Source organism: Empidonax traillii, unplaced genomic scaffold (assembly GCF_003031625.1).
Source record: "Empidonax traillii isolate 1590-97213 ecotype Southwest subspecies unplaced genomic scaffold, ASM303162v1 scaffold506:size517526, whole genome shotgun sequence".
In the NCBI taxonomy this organism is placed as follows: Eukaryota; Metazoa; Chordata; class Aves; order Passeriformes; family Tyrannidae; genus Empidonax; species Empidonax traillii.
In genome coordinates, this window is record NW_020955699.1 from 486,523 (window position 1) to 505,718 (window position 19,196).

General features: G+C 37.7%; 1 long non-coding RNA gene across 1 annotated transcript in view; it reads left to right on the top strand.

Annotated features, from left to right (window-relative positions):
* The first annotated feature begins 1,450 nt into the window (after positions 1–1,450).
* The window catches only part of LOC114063998, a 20,290-nt gene continuing 2,544 nt past the window's right edge, over positions 1,451–19,196 (top strand). The window contains exon 1 of the long non-coding RNA XR_003572664.1: positions 1,451–1,508. This is a non-coding gene — a long non-coding RNA (uncharacterized LOC114063998). The remainder of the gene's footprint in view (positions 1,509–19,196) is intronic.

A 19,196-nucleotide genomic window follows, 5' to 3' on the forward strand; every position in this document is an offset into this window, starting at 1 on the left:
CTACAGAGCTGGCACATTTTGGGTCTTAAAAACAGGATGTAGAATCTAGTTTATACCTTACTGTGTGGGAAAAGGTCTTACATTTTTCACCCATCTTCAGCAATTATCATACTACCAAAAAGTATGATGGACATATTTCAGGTTAGAGAAAAATTAGTAATGAGAAGTTTGCACTTGAAGGACGGGTAGTGTTAAAATTTAATTTTCAGTCTGTCAGCTTAGTTCTGCAGAAGAGTGTTTAGCTCTTAATATGTTAAGAGAAATACCATTAGGATTTTTTTTTCTCTGTAGTTTCACAATAGTCTTATGTATGGGTTTAGTAGTGCTCTCTCTAGCTAAATAATGGAGATTTTCCTCCCTTCCAGTTTATATCAGGATCTGATATTTTTTTTTCCCCTGAGGTCAAAAAAAAGTAGAATTTGCCCAGTACTTTTATTTTACAGATTTTTTTGCTGCCCCTGCAGCAAAGCTAAAATTTCCACATCTTTGGAATTCAGTCCTCTTCTGACTCTCTTCACCCTTGGAGAGGTTTTCACCTCTTCAAAATATCATGTTTTTCTCGAGACATGAGGACTTTTGGATGTGTGAGTCATCATTTACTACTTGTCTTGTCCTACATATTGCAACACCCTGGAAGTGTTGGAGACAGACTCTTTATCTGAGGTGTAGCAGCAATCAAACCTCTGAGCAGAAACCATAAAGGCAGTATGAAATTAAGAGCAGAAGACCAACAAGTCTCAAGGAAGAAGCAAATACTCTTCATCCACCTCCCCTCACTGAGGGTTCTGTTCAAATTCTTCCAACCACGCAGCTTTATAGGCAATCATCTAACTAATATCATCAAAACCTCTGGGAACTGAATACCTTTGATGTTCAGATGGGAATGGAATCCTTTGTAGAAGTGATACATAAAGAATAATTTATACAAGACGTTTTACTTTCCTGGTTTTGTGACTTTGACCTTGTTTTTCTACGTATTCAGTCGCAATTAAGAGTTTTCTTTTTCCAAGCTGTAAATGATTATTTGCAAAGTACTGACGCTGGGTAAATAGTGGGTAAATATTTTCAAAAGGAAAGAAAAGACAAAAGGGTTACACGATAAGGATGATTTTGCTGCAAAGGTAAGAACTGTTTCTCACACATCTATTTGCAACTTATAGTAGAAAGGATCATTTGAAAAAAAAGAAATTCCTCAGAAAACCTTGGGGGAAAACATTCTGATTAGTCATCTTAATATTAAATATGGGCTGTTTCAGACATTTTACACCAGATATGCAGATCTCCTTGTAGTGACTATTACAAAATAGATCCACATTTGCTGAGGTTCCAACTCAATTTTCTGAATGGACAGGATGCTTAAAAATGCCTCTTTCCAAATAATATTCACTTAGGCTTCTCTGAGGAGTCTCTGTTCTGCCTTTGGCCATGCTGAGCCCTGAAACTCTGATCCACAGCAGGAACTGGACGTTTATTTCAAAGAATTGCTCTTTAGTCTTTGGGACCATAAGGTATGTGCTGCATAAAAGTATTGTAAAATGTTTGTAGCCCCGTGAAACATCCAGACACACTCAGTACATACAAATAAATCCAAAAAAAAGGGCAAGAAAATAAAAATAATAAGCACTTTAACTTTGGCTAAATCTTTAGAGCCTAGATATAGGATGTTGTTAAGTGCTTATGTGAATTGCTATTTTTTAAGGCTCTATACAGTAATCCAGAACTACAATATGTTATTTTTTCCGTGGCTCAGTGAGAAATAACAATACACCATAGAAGTATAATGATAGCTGTGCATTATTCCTTCTTTCATTGTATTAGTTATATTCATCAGAAGTGGTTATCAGTGAGTCCAATGCCTGATATGATTAGCAGAATGGATTTAGAATAGCAAATGGATCTGTGGTTTACAAACTGAATCAATATAGGTATATCCTAAGAAAACCAATTCTGCTATGCCTCAGCTAATGCAAACTGTTGTGCACTTTGTGTTCATCACTTGCCTGGAACACAGCATTTTGTTTGCACATCATTTTGGTGGTGCACAGATGTGTTTCAGCCAAAGCAGGACAACAGATGGTTGATTTGTGTAGGTGTGGGGTTACAATTTTCTCCTTGGTAATACTTTGAACTTTTACTGCCCTAGTACTTTTCTTGGTGCTTAATATAGCGACAGTCCCATGTGATTTAGTCACTCAAACATAATCCTCCAGTGCCTTTGTTTTATGCTGCGCTGTGTCCCATAAGATCTGCTGATGATCCAGAAGGGCAGAGGTCTGCTTGCAGATATCACAGTTGCTGGATATGCGCAGGTGTCTCAGATTCTCCACAGCTCCTAAAATCACACTGGCTCACTATCTGCAGACAATTTGTCCTGTCCTAGAAGCATGCACACACAGACATGCACGCAGATGCTTGCTCTCACACTGTGGAGGTTGAGACCATACAGGTAATTTTGAGAAGTGCAGATTCAAATATTTCATTATGATTTACTCTTTAATATCTGGAAGTAATTAACTATTTTTATTAGCATTATTAATTATTAGAAATTACCATTACTGCATACAAGATTTAGCATTATTTTCCAGTTTATTAACCCTAGTGTGCTGCTCTTGTGCATGTGAGCTTTGCACAACAGCAGCTCCTGGGGAAGGATAAATGAAACCTTATAATCTCTTTCTGCTGTTACCTTAACAAGCCTGTCAGAAGCTCTTTGCAGAATAAAATCTACTAGTACATGTCCTGACACCTTTTAGGGATTCTTATTTCAGCATCCTGTCCTGGGCATATGAACCTAATTTTCCAGTTCAACTACCTTAAGCTAAATTTTTTTGAAGATGATGATAAAATATAGAGAAGGGATATCCTCAAACTCAGTTAGGAGATTAGCTATCTTTCATGTTTTGTTTCTGTGACACTGCTATAATTCTCTAGAATTCTTTGGGTCCTGGCCTGTTAGAGTATCGCTGCTTTAATAGGCTTGAACTAAAAGCCTTTCCAGCACCCAAGTGCGCTGTCCCAAATACTAATTTTGGTCTTTACAGTAGTAACCAGCCTTCCATTTTCACATCCTCCCATGACATTTGTCACTCATTCTCTCACTGAATTTGTAACTCCAGTAGTGGCAATATTCCTAGCAATTATGATTAGAAGATAGACCTACTTATCTTTGACTGTGGTATCTGATTCTTGCAGAATCATTTGTATTTTCTGGCTCTCCTTTCTTCTGAGGGATGCAGAGATGAATTATGAGCTGTGTGAGACGTGCTCTGACAAGTGCTGCCATCTTACAGGGCTGTGCTCCATTAGTATGAAGTGTTTTGGACAGAAGTCTTTGCAAATTGATTATTTAATTTTAAAACAGATATTATTGCATGTTTTATATGCACTTAGTGTTTGTAAGGCATCCCTGTAAACAGCTTTGGTAATACCAAATTTGCAGTGGGAAAGGACTCTGTTGTAGCACCTCTGTCCTAGAGACAGTGACTGATAAAAACCATCAGCTTCCATTGATATGTCTCCAGTGATGTTAAACCTTAGTGTTTGCTTTTCCATACCTCACGCTTTTACTTGTCTTGTCTTTTATGCTTGACAGGAATTTACATTAGCCACACACGCGTTCTTCATTTATTCTCCTCTTTCGTGGGAATGTTGTTCTATTTTTTTTCAGGGACTACTGAACTTTTCAGTTTTGAAATAAAAAATAGATCACTAGGATGATCAGATGTATCTAAACTTTTTTTGAAAAACGTGTGAAGGCTGACATGAACAAAACATAATTATAAACTTTCCTGATTATAATTTGAAATCACTAGGTCGTGTCTATCTAATCATGTTTCCGAGTAGTACCAGAGTCAAAGCAAATCATCAAAGCTGTGGAGAGCAGATAGCAGTAGCAGTAAGTCTTGCTTACATTTTGGAAGCAGGCATTCCACACACTGAGTTGTATCTAACCCCCTCCAGCACGTGTCGAAAGTAATATTCATCACTCTTCCATAAAAGGCCTAAAGTGACTTAATCAGCCGAAGTTTCTCTCTGTTTTAACTGCCTGTTCCTATTTGAGGCAAGGAGAGCCTGTCTGTTTGCTGCACAGAGGCGTTGTATGTCTTCGTTAAATAGATACTCAGCTTTCCTGTTCACTGCATCTCCTTTTACATCCTATCATCCTCTTGCTCCCTACTGACTCTCAATAAATAAAATAAACTCAGACCAGACAAAGCTGATAAGCTGCAGCCAGGCAGGGAGGGATGGAAGCTGTCTTTGGAGTCATGAACTGGGCTTCCCACTGATGTGACAGCATTGAAGACAGTCAGACAGAAGAAGAGATCAAATACTGAGCTTTTGAGGCCTCCTGCTTCACAAATTCACAAAAGTGCTGATATGTTACCTGCAAGTAAAAGACAAGTCAATAATAAAACGATAAACAAAGTATTAAGGGTAGGGGGGATTGATGGACACTGCAGTAGCTCATCTTACATGTATTTTTAATGCTGATTTAAAGTGTGCATGGGAACTAAGGAATTGCAGGCATATGTGTGTTGTGTGCCCAGTAAAAGGAATGGCATAAATTATGCAGGACATGTCATCCTGTTGCCAAATATTTAACACCATTCCTACACAAAAGAGACAGCTCAGGGGATCCTTATTCAAACATTAGTAATCAAATCCTTTTCTTGTCATAGCAATCTCTTTTGCATAATTTGTGCCTGCCACATCTAGAACTTGCACAGAAACTAACTCAGAAAGAGGTGGCCTGGTGCTAGTTGACAAAACTTAGTGCTTCAATGACAATTTGTGCTGTACCATAACTGTGTGAGTAAAAATAAGTCTGTCTGGATCCCCGCTTGCTGATTATAATTGTGGTCTACATCTGTACATTTTACAGTGACTTATGATTATTTCTTGTCCTGGGATTGAGAAAGAAAGTCTTTGCCTCAGAAAATTACTCATTCTGACTCAAAAAGAAAAACGTTGGAAATGCAAATATTTTCTACAAATTGAAAGTCACCCAGAGCTCCCCATATCTCTTCTGAAAGTAATGCTTTCAGCAGAAACTGGCTGATCTGCCTAATGGGTACAAATTGTTCCTGCCCGAAATGAATTTTATTTAAAATTCAGTATCTTTCAAAATTTATGGTTACTAGTCTGTAGGGGTTTCTTTGCTTCTGTAAAATGCACAAAGAGAAATAACTCAGTGTAGTGTGTCCTCATAAGAGTTATTCATTATTTTATGATGGAATCATAGAATAGTTTGGATTGGAAGGGACCTTAAAGACCATATGGTTCCAACACCCTGCTAGGTGCAGGGATACTTTCCACTAGACCGGGTTGCTCCAAGCTCTTTTCAACCTGTCCTTGAACACTTTCAGGGCTGGAGTACCCACAGCTTCTCTAGGTAAACTGTTCCAGTGCCTCACCACCCTCACAGTGAAGAACTTCTTCTTCATATCCAATCTAAACCTGCCCTCTCTCAGTTAAAGTCAATACCCCTTGTTCCATCTCTCTACACTCTTGTAAAAAGTCCCTCTGCACCTCTTTTGTAGCCCCTTTAGGTAATGGAATGAGCCATAAGGTCTCCTCAGAGCCTTCTCTTCTCTGGGTGCATGACCCCCAGCTCTCCCAGCCTGTCTCCAGAGCAGAGGGGCTCCAGCTCTCTGAGCATCTTTGTGGCCTCTTCTGGACCTGCTCCAACAGGTCCATGTCCTTCTTATGTTGGGGATCCCAGAACTGGACTCCAGGTGTGCTCTTAAAAGAGCAGAATAGAGAGGGAGAATCACCTTCCTCAAGCTGCTGGTCACTTTTTTTTGGTGCAGCTCAGGACTTGTTCAGCTTTCTGGCTGTGAAAGCAAATTGCTGGGTCATGTTGATGCTTCTTGTCAGTCAACGTCCCCAACTTCCTCTCTGCCATTCTCCACTCAGCCTGTATTTATACTTTTTAGCTCTTAGTTCTATCTTATCCTGGTCCCATTTTGATTTCCTAAGAGGTTGTACTGTGATGACCCCCCTGTGTTTTGCCTGAGTGCGTTTGGGTGCTGATAACTTAATAAGCATTGGAAAAGAAAAAAAAAAGAATAAAGAACAGCAGTGAAAACCTTAGGCAGCCAGCAGCTTTGATAGAAGCAGATGAAGTTTCTGTGGGAATTACAAATGAGGAGATAGAGCAGAATTTGTAATAAAGATGCACAACGCAGTGCAAGTAACTGAACTTCCACCTACGTATTTCAAACTTACATCCAGAGTGCTTGAAATTCCATAATGTTAATGCTGACCTTTAGTATGCAGGAACATTAGGGGAAGGAAGTCTTGCTATACTGTGGGAGCAAAAAAGTTAAAGAAAGAGTTGGAGATTCTGATTAGGAACTAATTAGTCTCATCCACAAAGTCTATCTATTGTGTGTTTGATATATGGCTTATAGGATTGCATTCCCAAGTTAAACTCCTACAAACTTTTAATGTGTTGTTATGCCATTTTGTTAAAATTGGGAATAGAAATAAATGGCATTACAATGGGAATGTATAAGTAAAGAGTGTAAAGAAGTTTTCTGTGATTTTTAAAACTATAAGTTCTGGAGAGGAGATAAGTAGCCTACACAAAAAACCATCTCAATGTCTGAAAAAATTACTGGAGGCAAAAAAGTCACAAAATCTAGACTTTCATATCTGAGTGTTTTAGTGGAGGATTTCTAGTTACTCAAAAAGCACAGGCTCTCAGTGGACTTCGTGTTGGTTGCTGATACATTATACAGAATATATTGCTGTATATTTTACTGAGCACTGTCCTATGTATAGAGAGTACATACCATTAGGATAAATTCAGAGCAATCTTTATTCAGGATATAGCCTTCTTGCTTGTGACTATTGTGCTTCAAGGATTGCCTGAGCCAATAACAGCAACAGCAAATTGATGACTCTGTCTTTCTTTAATTTGAACAAATATTTTTTGTTCTTGTCTCAATTTTCACCTTCTAATCACTAGTGACTCACTGGCATTTTAAAATTTAAAAGTTATTCTAATTTTCTTTTCCATTTTTACTTTCAGGCCTCATGTCACTTTGCTTTCCTTCCATGTTCTGTATCTTTGTCCTTGGCTAGATACCCCACTTGTTTTGTTTTCTGAAGGGCAGGTGTATATATACAAAAAATGAAATGCTCTTTTTCAGCTTTGAAGAAATTGGTTTGGGATCAGTGACTGGACCTCTTCTTTCCCTTTCTGTCACTTCTCCCATCTTCTCCTTCCCACACTGTGACTGACTTATTACCCCTTCTTGTCTGCCTTCTGCACCTCATTCTTCATGGCTGTTTTTCCTTGCTCTCATTATTTCCCATTCTTTGCTTGAGTCTTTCATTCTTTTCCTTTTCATTCTATTCATTTTGGCAACTTTACTCTTGCCTTGCCATAATTCCGCACTTACTTAGTTCACTTTGTATTTGATGAAGAAGAATCAAGCCTGTTAAATCTCGTTTGCCAATACATTGCCTCTAATTTGCTGCAGAAGGAGTGACTGCTGCTGTTTCCCCCCAGAACTGTCCTCTTTTATCCATCTCCTCTGCCACGCTTCCAGCCCTGCACGTTAAGGCTGGTGTTTGCACAAAAGCCTAGAGAATGAGGTGGAAACTTGGCACCTTGAGGCCTTGACTCTTGGTACCTTGGAGATGAAGCACCAGATAACCAGTTTACTGAATTACCAGCTGTGTAAAAGTCTGAAAAACTGTGGTTTGAGGAGTAGCTTTTTCTACCATAAGACATTTGGGGTTTACTTGAGATTTATTCAAATTTTAGCTGTCAGGCACCATGTATGATGAAGCTGCATGGAAAGCAAGCCAGGCAAATGAGGGGAGCTCTCTGAGATCCAGCAGAATGGCTTAAAAACTAAGAAATGTGCAACTTTTTTCAAGGACTTTTTCTTGTCCTACATTCAGTTGAAAATCTGATCCAGTCAAATGGGATCATTTTGGATGTGCAGCTTGCAATGACAATACAGCACAAGTGACTGTCCTCCATTGGCAATGACAAAAGGTCAGCAGTGGCTGTCCTACAGTGGCAATGACAATTAGCACCAGTGGCCGTCCTTCAGTGGCAAAAGCAGAGACAAAGCTTCTGATGATTTGCACATTATCTCTTAATCTAACCTGAAGTATGTCCAGTGATCTCTGGAATACTTTATCATTCTTTTTGCAGGGACAGAAATTATTACAGGATGAAGCCTGAGCTCCAGCTGTGCAATAGAATAGCTTTGGCTTACTGGTAATGAGAGTAGAATTAAGACCATTCTATCTAGTGGGTGTGAAATTAACTCATTTGGTGTGACACTATTGCATTTTCTAGAGAGTGTAAGAGAAGGCCTTGTTGAGAGGGAATATGAAAGTAGAAACGATCAATAGATGGTTTCTTGAAACAAATAAATTTGATTTCTATGTGAGAAATACCCAGCACATCACAATACCAATGAAGTACAACTTATACTGGTCCTTGGCTTGAAACTAAACCAATAGTTAGTTATAATGTGGTATTGACAGAGGTTTGAAGACTGAAGGTGAACGGAGAGTTGTCATTTTAATCACCACACATTTTACTTCAGCTCTTACTTTTAATAGTGAACCTTTAGCTCTTTCAAGGCTTCCTAGCATCTCTCCTTTCACTTTTGTTTAAATGCTTGTGGAATTGGATAAAATAATTTCACCAGTTATATGTTGCTACTTAATTCACATGGCAAGTGAATCGGGGTGATATTGAACTCACCTGAAACAAATGAACAAAAAAGCAGATTGTAACAGGTCTCTACTTTTATAAAGAGATTTAGCCACACTAATATAAATATAAATTTAATGATGTTTCCACTCCATTTTCCCTCCAAAATATTACTTTTTTTTCTGTAACTACACCCTGTTGCAGTGGCACAAATCATATAAAGAAAAAGCAGCATATTGTCTTTCTAACAGATTTGCTTGTTAACTCAGGAATAAGTGTTGTCAAATAGGAGAAAAATCTGTGCAGAACTCTTGGCCAGTGTGTAAATTAACCCCTATATAAACAGAGTGTTGTAGAAGCTCTGGAAATGAGCTGCTGATGCTGTCTGGGTTTTCTAAACACAGGGAGATATTACTATCAGAAGAGGAACAGATAAGACATTTATATTTGCAGAACTCTTTCACGGCCAAGCAATGCTTCCTTCAAATGGTACGAGACCTTTTTTCCTCTCTGTTATCAGCTCTCCATATGATAAAATTATGCAATTGGCTTTCAAAATCGTTATATGTGTGCTTAAATCTCTGCTATTTTAATTTATCTTCTGACTTCTGCATTTTTCAGTTACAGTGAGGTCATTTTCCAGCTTTCCCTGTCCTTTGCAGACTGTAAAAATACTTTTCTTCTAGTGGAAGTTGAGGTTCCCTACTATGAATCTACTCAGCAGATAAACCTTAAAAAAAAAAAAAAAGATACATGTTTTCTAGAAAGACTTCTTCCCTGCCTTCCCTTTCTTTTCTCACTAGGTACTGCCATAATCAGTAATAAGAAATAAGAATAACCTCAGGACTGAAGTTCATAAGGGGAGATTTGTGAGTGGCCCTCCTTCTGTTCTTATTTGTGATCTCTGGTCACATGCTCTGGACCTTCCACTGCCTGTGTTTTCAGTGCTGGTGGATGTAGGTTTTTTTACCCACAGATGCTCATCTGTAATAGGAGACCACCAGCAGCTCCCCTTACAATGTAAAGCATCAGGACCCAAAAGACTTGCAAAATAGGAGGGAATGGGAAAATCATTCTCTTTTCTGAACAATGCAATATTTTTTTCATAGGCAAATGCTGTACTGTCCTCCCAAATGCTGTAGTAATTTAAAGTAAGACCTTGCCAGCTGGTTTAATGGAGCAAGCTCGAATGTAAGTGCAGGGAAATTATCTGCACTTGAAGAGAAGCTGCAAGTCCTTAAAGTAAGACTGGTCATCATCTTTCCACAACAACTCTGTTGAAGAAAAAAGGAAGTGTGCAAGTGGATTGGTATCCAGGTTTTTTTTTTTTTTGTTGTTGTTGTGTTCTGACATTCAGTCATGACTCAAACAATTTTCTGAAGAGGTATTTTTACCATTTGGACAAATAAGTATCTATTCCTCAACCTGTCATACTTAGTTTTGAAATTATGTGTTACTGCTGACTTGCCTGAGAGTATGAGCAGCAGAAGTATTAAATTCTACTTAATTATGTGCATACATACATATTGCACATTTCACCCCGAACCTGGGCATGTATCAGCCATCAGAAAAGGCAAGAATATCTGTTTATCACAGACAGCACTGAGACAAAAGTGCCTGTTAAATAAAATGAGTCACTGATTTTAAAGAGTCTGCTGTGGCCCTGCCTTTCTTTGAACTCGGGTATTTTTTTATCCTGGTTCTATTTCCTCATTACACAGATGGTCTCAATTACTTTGACTTTCTGAATAGTGCTTAATGCAGTGAGATTTCTGGGACCTGTGGCCATAACTTGCACTCTGCAATCACTTTTTCACCAGAAACACATCAGAAATCTGAAATATCGTGCTGAATTTCTATCGAGTAGGTATTGCACATTTAGCTAATAACCCAATTATTTTGTATTTAGAAAACAACCTCAAAAACTCCAACCCACAAGGTCCTGCTAAATAGAAGGGCCGTGGGTGTTTGATGGCCTGTGTAATTCCACCTTAGCAAGATGCTCTACCAAGGACACACGTAGGGAATGACTCCTGGATGTTTTTGGGGCATGTTGCTAAGGAAACCTGTGCTTTTGATAAAATATGCTGGGAACAGCTGGCTTTGCAGAGTTTGTCTTTTCACAGTCAGCACTGCCAAAACGGAAGGAGAAGCCCTAAATAGATGTTTTAAAAATTTACATGTGTTTATCAGGGACCCCTGGTGCCTGAAGGACCAACCACTTAACATTTGTGAGAGACTGTACTCTTTCGGTGGCCAAGCCCATAACTCATATCCTCACTGCATGTGTGAAAATCTGTTCTGAGTTTACAAAGAGTAGGAAGACATGTTGAATTTTGAGATAAAAATGCTTGTAGAATTTAATCTGACCTTCCACTTAACTCCAGAATAAATCATGGAATCATAGAATGACCTGGATTGGAAGGGACCTTAAAGATCACCTTGTTCCAACTCCTCTTCCGTGGGCAGGGACACCTCCCACTAGACCAGGTTGCTCAGAGCCCCATCCAACCTGGCCTTGAACGCTTTCAGAGATGAGGCAGCCACAGGTTCTCTGGGCAACCTGTTCCTGTGCTTCTCCACCCTCACAGTTTGACTCAGATGTTTGCCTCAGACTTAATTTGTTGAGAACATTTCCCTCTGCTCTTGTTTTCTCACAGTGAGAGTGCTGTTCACAGCGTGTGTGTAAATGTTGAAGCTCAACAAACTCCAACACAGTTTTCTTTGTGAAGATTAGAAACATAAAGAATCTACTAAAAATTCTGTAAGGTCTCTGAAGGCCATGAATAGAAAATGTGCAAAAATGGATGTTCTAAGCAAAGTACCTTCAATCACACAGCACCTCATAGCTCTTATCATCATATTGTTGCTTATACTTGACTACCAAAGGCTTGGCTGGCGTATTTGGGGTTAAAATTCCTCCTTTAGAGTTACACAGGTAAGGTGCAAAAATGAGCCATGGCTAAGCAGTTGGATTCTCTCTCTAAAAACTGTATGTTTTTTTAGAGGCAGCACGACTTCAAATCACAGCAAAGACCTTTTATTATAGTACATCTGTGAACAGGATGTTAAATGTCTGACATGTTTATTAAAAAAAACTAACACAGCACATTCTCCATCTGCTGTGATTACTGTATAGGTAGGCAGTTGGGACTTTGAATGTAAAAATCTGTGGGCTTCTGTGCAGCCCATCCCTGCTGCTGCCAAAAGCTCTCAATAATATATCTTCACAGCGAGGCTTCTACTGTACTTCAAGGTGTCGTTGGTATTTCCCTCCTTCCTAATTAAAAGGAACCATTTGACATCTTGGCCTGAACCAGCTTGGTAAAGTTACTTGTGTCTATCAAATTTGCTGTGTGCTCTGGAATATAAGTTATATTGAAGATTTGTACCTTGATAGTGTACAGGAAAACTGTACCTGACTTTTAGGTTGAGGAGTGGATTTTAGCTGATGAAGATTTTGGCTGATGGTTCAGCCAAGACTTTTTCTTCGGTGATCTTTGAGACTGACCTTTCTTAATCTCTAGAAGTTTTAAATTTCAGAATTAAAGTGCTCACTAGAAGTATTAATTGCCTTATCCTGCCCAGTGTTGGTTCCCCAGAATGTGGGTGAGAGCTGAACTCCCTCACTTACCCTGCCCAGTTACTGCTTTTATCTGTCATACCTCATGTTTTCTCTTGGTTTTCTATCCTCATAAGTTTATTATAAAGCACAACCCAGAACTGAAAATGTTCCATCTCAAGGGCATTTTCTATAGTTTAGGTTTTGTTTCCATTAAGTACTATGTTGTTACACTTTAACTATGCACTAAAACTGCTTGTTGAAGTAGCAAAATAACATTTCACGAACCCTTTGCAATTATCTTAACTCCCATTACATCCAACTGGTGTTATGCAATACCAAAAGTTCAAGTAGAAAACATCCAAAATTCTCAGGTTTCACGTAGCTACAGCAGAAGGAAAAGGCAAAAGCTGCAAGAAGATTAATGAGATTACTTATTTAGTAGTCCAGAACACAAAGAGTATTCCTCAGACTATCATCCATCATTTCTGTTGCCTCAGGCAAAGAGGACACTTCAAGCTTGCTTCTAATTTTACTGAGTATATTCGGTTTCCTGTGTAGCTTAAGATCATTACTTGTTCCATTAATTCATTGTGACTAAAAAGTAAAAATCATAAAAAATTCAAACTTTGTTTTCAGCTGCAGGGCTGCATCTCATAGCAGTTGAACTGTCACTCAAATAATTTTTCTGTGCTTTTTTGGTCTTGTTCATGAAGAAAGTCAGTATTTTCTCCTAATTTGTATCTGCGACTTTTTTCATTATCTTCAAATATTGTTACTTCTTTGATCTTTCCTAGAGAAAAATGTTCTCCTATGATTTTTTTGATCGGTATTTATCTTCATTCTTTCTCTTTCCTGTTATTAAATTCTGTAAAAGGTGAAAATATTGACAGCAGAGTTAGGCTAAATTATTGTATCCCCATACTGCTGTTCTGCAGCAGTTTTAACTTCATATTTCTCTTGGTTACACAACAGTAAATTAGATAGATGCTCTTTGTCACAACAAATTTTGCATGTGAGATCCCAAGATGGTCACACAGTGATGAGTACTTGCAGTCAGTGTGGTGGGAAAATGCATTGGGAGAATCCAGCGGAGAGCAGGGTGTGAATCAGACTTACAAGTTTTTCATTTCAAACCTACACCACAGCTCTGTTACAGCAGAGTAATAGAACCAAACAGTGAAATATTTACTCCGGGTTGTTTTCAGTTGTTGCTGTTGGGTTTTTGTACTCTTGCACAAAAGGAGTTCTGCATATCAACAGACTCACAGCTTAATGATTTTCTCCCTTAGCTGCTACAATACTAACCTATTCAATACTTATTAAAATGCTACATCATACTCCAGAGCTCTTTATTAAAACAGAGTCTTAATTTTTCAGAGATTCTTATAAAGTTATCTGTCTTCCCTCTGAAAATATTGAAGTAAGTTCATGACATTGCTCTAATCCAAGCACAATTATTATGTGCTCAAATGGAAAAACCAATGTATCTTTATAAGTAAACTAACATAAAGTATTGGTAGATTCTGCAAGTCAATTTGAGCTGAAAATTATATTGGTGAGGAGTCATGTTCGGAAATATGAAGCAATGAAACTGCAGTCCTATCTACTGAGCTCCCAAAATATTTACTTACTGTAATTCATAGCAAATTTTTGTTAGAAATTATGATGGAATACTTTCAGTGCAATCTCCCAGTCTTAACATTAAAAGTAGAGTCTTTGTCTCTTTGATGATTACAGAAAGTGGTCCATTTTGTCTGTGGAATTCTAACACCTATTTCTGTAAAAGTAGATGAAAATAGGGATGTGATGAAAATAAGCTAGTTGACACTATTAAAGAAGGAAAAGCTGGGTTGGGAAACCACCTTTTAGATATTCAACCAAACCACTTGCTGATTTTAACTTGGCTGTTCAGAATTTATTTCTCTCTGTATAATTTTGAAGAAGTCCAGCTACTGCTCTGGATATCTTTTCATAACAGGAGTGATGAAATGAATTCTTAGTAGAATTAAAAGATCAGTTTGATAGATACTTATCTTCCTACAAACCTTCCTTTCTGCTCCTTCAGCCTGTGGAATGAAACATTTAACAGTAGTCGATATCATTGGATCCAATGAGAACACTTAGACTGTATTTAAAGTTCATTCAAACCTCACACAATTAAAAAGCTGTCTAGAATATTTGTGAAATTGCTTTTGTGACATGTCTACAATGATTTGGTGCATTAGCATGTCATAAAACAGTCTGGCTTCAGAAAGCACCCACTTCTAATCTGTGCATTCACAAATAATTTACATCTTTTGGACTTGGAAAATTCTTGTGTTATTGTGTATAAATTAGCATATGCATTTATACAGGCTTATGCAGTTATATAGAAGATGGTTGAATTTTTAAAGGCTGTTGCAGTTTGTGATTTATCCTCTCACTGTCTTATGGGGACATTCAGTGGAACTGGTAGACTCTTTCACAATGGTCACTGTTTGTGCATGGCAATATAATTTTACCATTATGTTGTCTCTCTTCACATATGAGTCTCTATAACTGATTTGAAAACGAATTCTCATCTCATTTCCTGGACAGTGGAGCTCAAGTACTGTAAAAGGGTGGTGAGAGATCAGAGAATGGGTGGGTGGCACAGCTGGCATCTGTCATGCTCTTGGTACACGTTACTCTGTTCCACCCATTAGATGTACTCTTTTTTTAAAACTCCCCGTGCCGACAGGAAAAAAGTAGCATTATATCACAAAAAGTTAATGCCTTATGTGGAGGAGGATGCTTTTATAACTAAAATAATATAGACACTGCATATGTGATATGTCATTAATAGTCTTCAGTACAATTTAACTTCTCCTTTAGTAATGACAAGTTTTTTCAGCTTTTCACTAGTTCTGTATAACAATAATTCTGAGGCTAAACATGTGCAGCTGAGACTATTTAAACTGATTTATCAATCTGAGACCGAAGTCTGACCTTAAGTTAACTTATGTTACGCACTATCTTCACGTTGCTCTGGATGATTTGTCTGGTTCTGATATTCTCTGCAGGAGTATCGTTATCATAGAATCGCAGAATCATAGAAAGGCTTGAATTGGAGGGGACTTTGAAGGTAATCTAGTTCTAACCATCAGTCACGGGCAGGGATGCCACCCGCTGTATCATGTTGCTCAGAGCCTTGTTCATCCTGTCCTTGAACGCTTCCAGAGATTATCTGCTGTATCTGCTATTCCTTGTACTTCTATCTTAATTGTTGCAACTTCTTCATGTGTTTTTATTTGTTTGTTTGTTTGTGTTTTTTTCAAATTTGATGGATAGAGAATTAGCAATTAGTAGAAATAGTTTAAACCAGCCTTCAACTATTTCAGTAAGCATCTCCCCTATTCTGTTTAGATGAAAACCCCAAATAAAAATCCGTGCATAGGGAACATTAGGGTTGGTTTCCTATATTGCATTTACCAAATATGTGAGAAAGGCATATGAAAAAGCTTTCAAGTTTTGCTGTGCTGACAGCTGCTTGCAGAGGAGGTCAGAGCCTTTCAGCGATCTGCCACTCTCCAATAACTGTTCAAAGCGCCGCAAAGGCTGCCAGTTGAACATCCATTTAGCAGTAACTGTTAGTCTTCTCCTTGCTCCACTGAACTCAGTAAAAAAACACATTCTTTAATGGAATAGGAGCAGGCTATGACCTCAATACCCAAATCAAAAATTGATCTTTTGGTGCATTTTTTCGCAGTCTGTTGCTTTAGATGATATCTATATATATACCTTAATAAAATCTGAGTGTACAATTCAGACCTGACTGAAGAGCTGAATAAGAATTGGAACTCTATGTGCTGTAAGATTCTGGTGGTTTGGAATACTTGTTTCTGCTATGTGCAGTCTTCCACAGCGTATTCCTGTAGCGAGAAAATCCAAGTGCATTATTCCTTTGATGTGTCTGACCCTTTGCTCTGAGATGTGTCTATGCAGTAAGGCACAGGGTGAGACAGCCCAGTGCAGTGTAGAAACATCAAGCAATCTCATTCTGCAATTCAGACCAAGAAGTCCTGTGGTATTTATAGCAGATGTTAACCCCCTGGCCTTCTGGCCTCTCTTCACTGTGCAGTTGCATGAAATGGGTTGTGCTCTCTGGAACTCCTGATGCCAGCTGAGGGAGCTGACTCCTCAGACAAAGGAATGGGACAAAAGGAGCAGTATTCAGGCAGGCTGTGCTCTGTGTAGTGCAGATCCTCACTGTGTATGCAGTTGACTTAAATTTCCTAACTTCATTCAGATGTGGAAAGGCCTAAAGTGATACAAGGCGTTTGAGCAAAAGCAACTCAAAGGATTAGTTCTCAGAAGCCTTTGGGGCTGTCTTTGAGTCCTTTGGCTTGGCTTTTGTGATTTGGCTTTTAAATCTTAATTGTGCAAGGGTGATAAATCCAGATAAATCCAGGTGATAATCCTAGTTTTAAAAGACCTGCTTTGACATCGCTTGCATGACAGCCTAATCCAAAATACAGCAGTAGCTCCTTGTAATCTTAATGGTAAATGTTGACTTTATCCAAGCAAACAATTACATGTCCTCATTTAGACTTAAAAGAAGGTTGCTACAAATGAAAAGCCAGTGAGCTTAAAGTTTTATATTCTGAGTATATAGAAACGGCTGCCTCTATTTTGGTGTGATTTCTGTATATGAAAACAACGACACTCAATCTCTTTTGTTGCCTCTAGTAATTGATGACTGATAGCCCTTACATGTATTATTTGGCATTTCTCACTATTGTTACATAAATTGCCTCAACTTTTTTTGTGCAATCATGGATTTCTGACTGCTTCCTTGTTGAACACTGCTGAGGGCAATCTGTCAAGGACTTGCATGACAGTGATGGGACTTCACAGTGGTGAACTGACATAATTCTTCTAATATTCCACCAGCTAAATATCTGTCTAGTCTTTTTTATCGCAGCAAGATCGTTTCAGAGAACCAATTTTCAACTGAGTGTGAAACTTGTACAATTTAAGGAGAACTAAACTCAAAGCACAATCAAGTTCAATAATTGCCTGTTCTTTGCACTATTATCTGTCCTGAAGCTTTTCCCAGGGAAGGGTAAAATCAAGTTATTTGGGTTCTTGGAGAGTGGGGGCAATTAGCAGTTGTTCGTAAAGACTCCAAAATAGAGAAAAAAGTGCCCTTTAATGGAATTAGAATGTGGATAATCAGACTGAAATTTAAGGCCTATTTCTGGCTAAAAAAAAAGGACTAACATTTCTGCAGATGAGACTCAAACAGTACTTCTCAAGGTTTAGGAAGGTCTTCCCTGGAAATGTAATGAGTCTTATGCTATCCTGTACATGTACATCACATTGGTTGTGTATTTGGTTCTGTTCTTACAGTGACTGGGCTTTTTGGATGCCTGTAAAATATGGGCCAGAATTCTTCTGGTTTCAGTGCAGAAAACATTGAAATATTTCAATCTTCTCTAGAAACAGAAATCCTTCCACTGTAGGAACTGCTGACATCTTGAAATTAGTTTTCTTAGAAAGCAAAAGAGAAGCTTTTAAATATTTAAGACAGAGAAAAAAAAATCCTTGCTAATATAAGAATAAAATTTCACTGGGAACAAAACTGTTTTTTAAAGATAGCGTGTCTACTTTGAATTAGCATTTTGAAACAATGGATTTCATTTCAAACTTCTTATTGAAAAATTTTATCATTTACATTGTGGTTCACAGATTTTTTTTTTTTTTTTATGCAGAAAATTTTCACACAAAGCATTTCAAGTTGCTTTACTGAATACTGAAAAGCAACAGGATATGAGCCCTGGTTCCATTTAAGCAGAAAGCCTGGGGTGTCTGAATGTGTATAATTTTAGACATATAAATAGATACATGCAGGTAGGCACTGAGGTAGAGCCTTCCTTCATCTCCTAGTGTGAAGGACATAAGACTTTGGAACTTCGTTCCACAAATATGCCCTCACTTAAAAGAAACTAATTTGAGCCCTTTCCCTTAAATTAAATACTAATGAGCAAGTCTGAAGCCCATGTAATTCATCATTCACACACAAGCCAGACTGTATCTAAGAGAAAGAGAGAATAATTAAAATAGCTTATTACAGTAACTTTATAACTTGATGTATTAATAGATTGTTTTGTAAAGGGAAGAATATGAAATTTTATAATTCTCTGGAAATTATATCTGCAGCAAAGAGTTTAATGAAGGCAGACAGTAACAAAAATGTACCACATTTTTATGACAGCATTTATATCAGGGTTATACTTTTTCCTTTGACTTCTAACCCAAACAGTTTCTGCTTTATTCCAGTGATAGTTTATGAGAATTATCTTTTGTAACAGAAGTACAAGGCTACCCATAGATCATTGATTTTATTTCAAAATTATTAACAGACTCCTTGTTCCCTGCTTTTCCTCTGCACAATGCAAAAAAAAAAAAAAAAAAGGGAATTAAAATATTACTTCTGTTTAATTTTTTTTTTTTTTTTTTGTAACGGAAGGGAAACCAGGCAACAAATTTGCATTTAAAAGTGGTATCACAAACAGAGAAGCAATAATTATTTTTCATGACTTCTTGACCTATTTAATCAAATCCCTATTGCTGGGAAAAGATCTCATTTTTGACTTACACTTTATTTATCTCTTATGTCTTTATCTGGTGATTAATGTTAAATATGCAGCTCATTCCTCCTTAGAGAAATGTAATATTGATTTTATTCACAGGATAATTTAATTTTCATCAGTATTTTAACTTCAGTAGAATCAGAATTTTTCCTGAGGAGTAGAAAGAAATGCTACTTAAAGGAAATTAAGTTTTGCTCTTGATGAATTGAGAATTACCATACATCAATTCATGGCAGAATTAACTGAAATATCATAATTACTATGGATCAGAATTTAAATTCATGCCAGAATTTAGAATAACCTATGGTAACTAATGTATTACAACTAGATG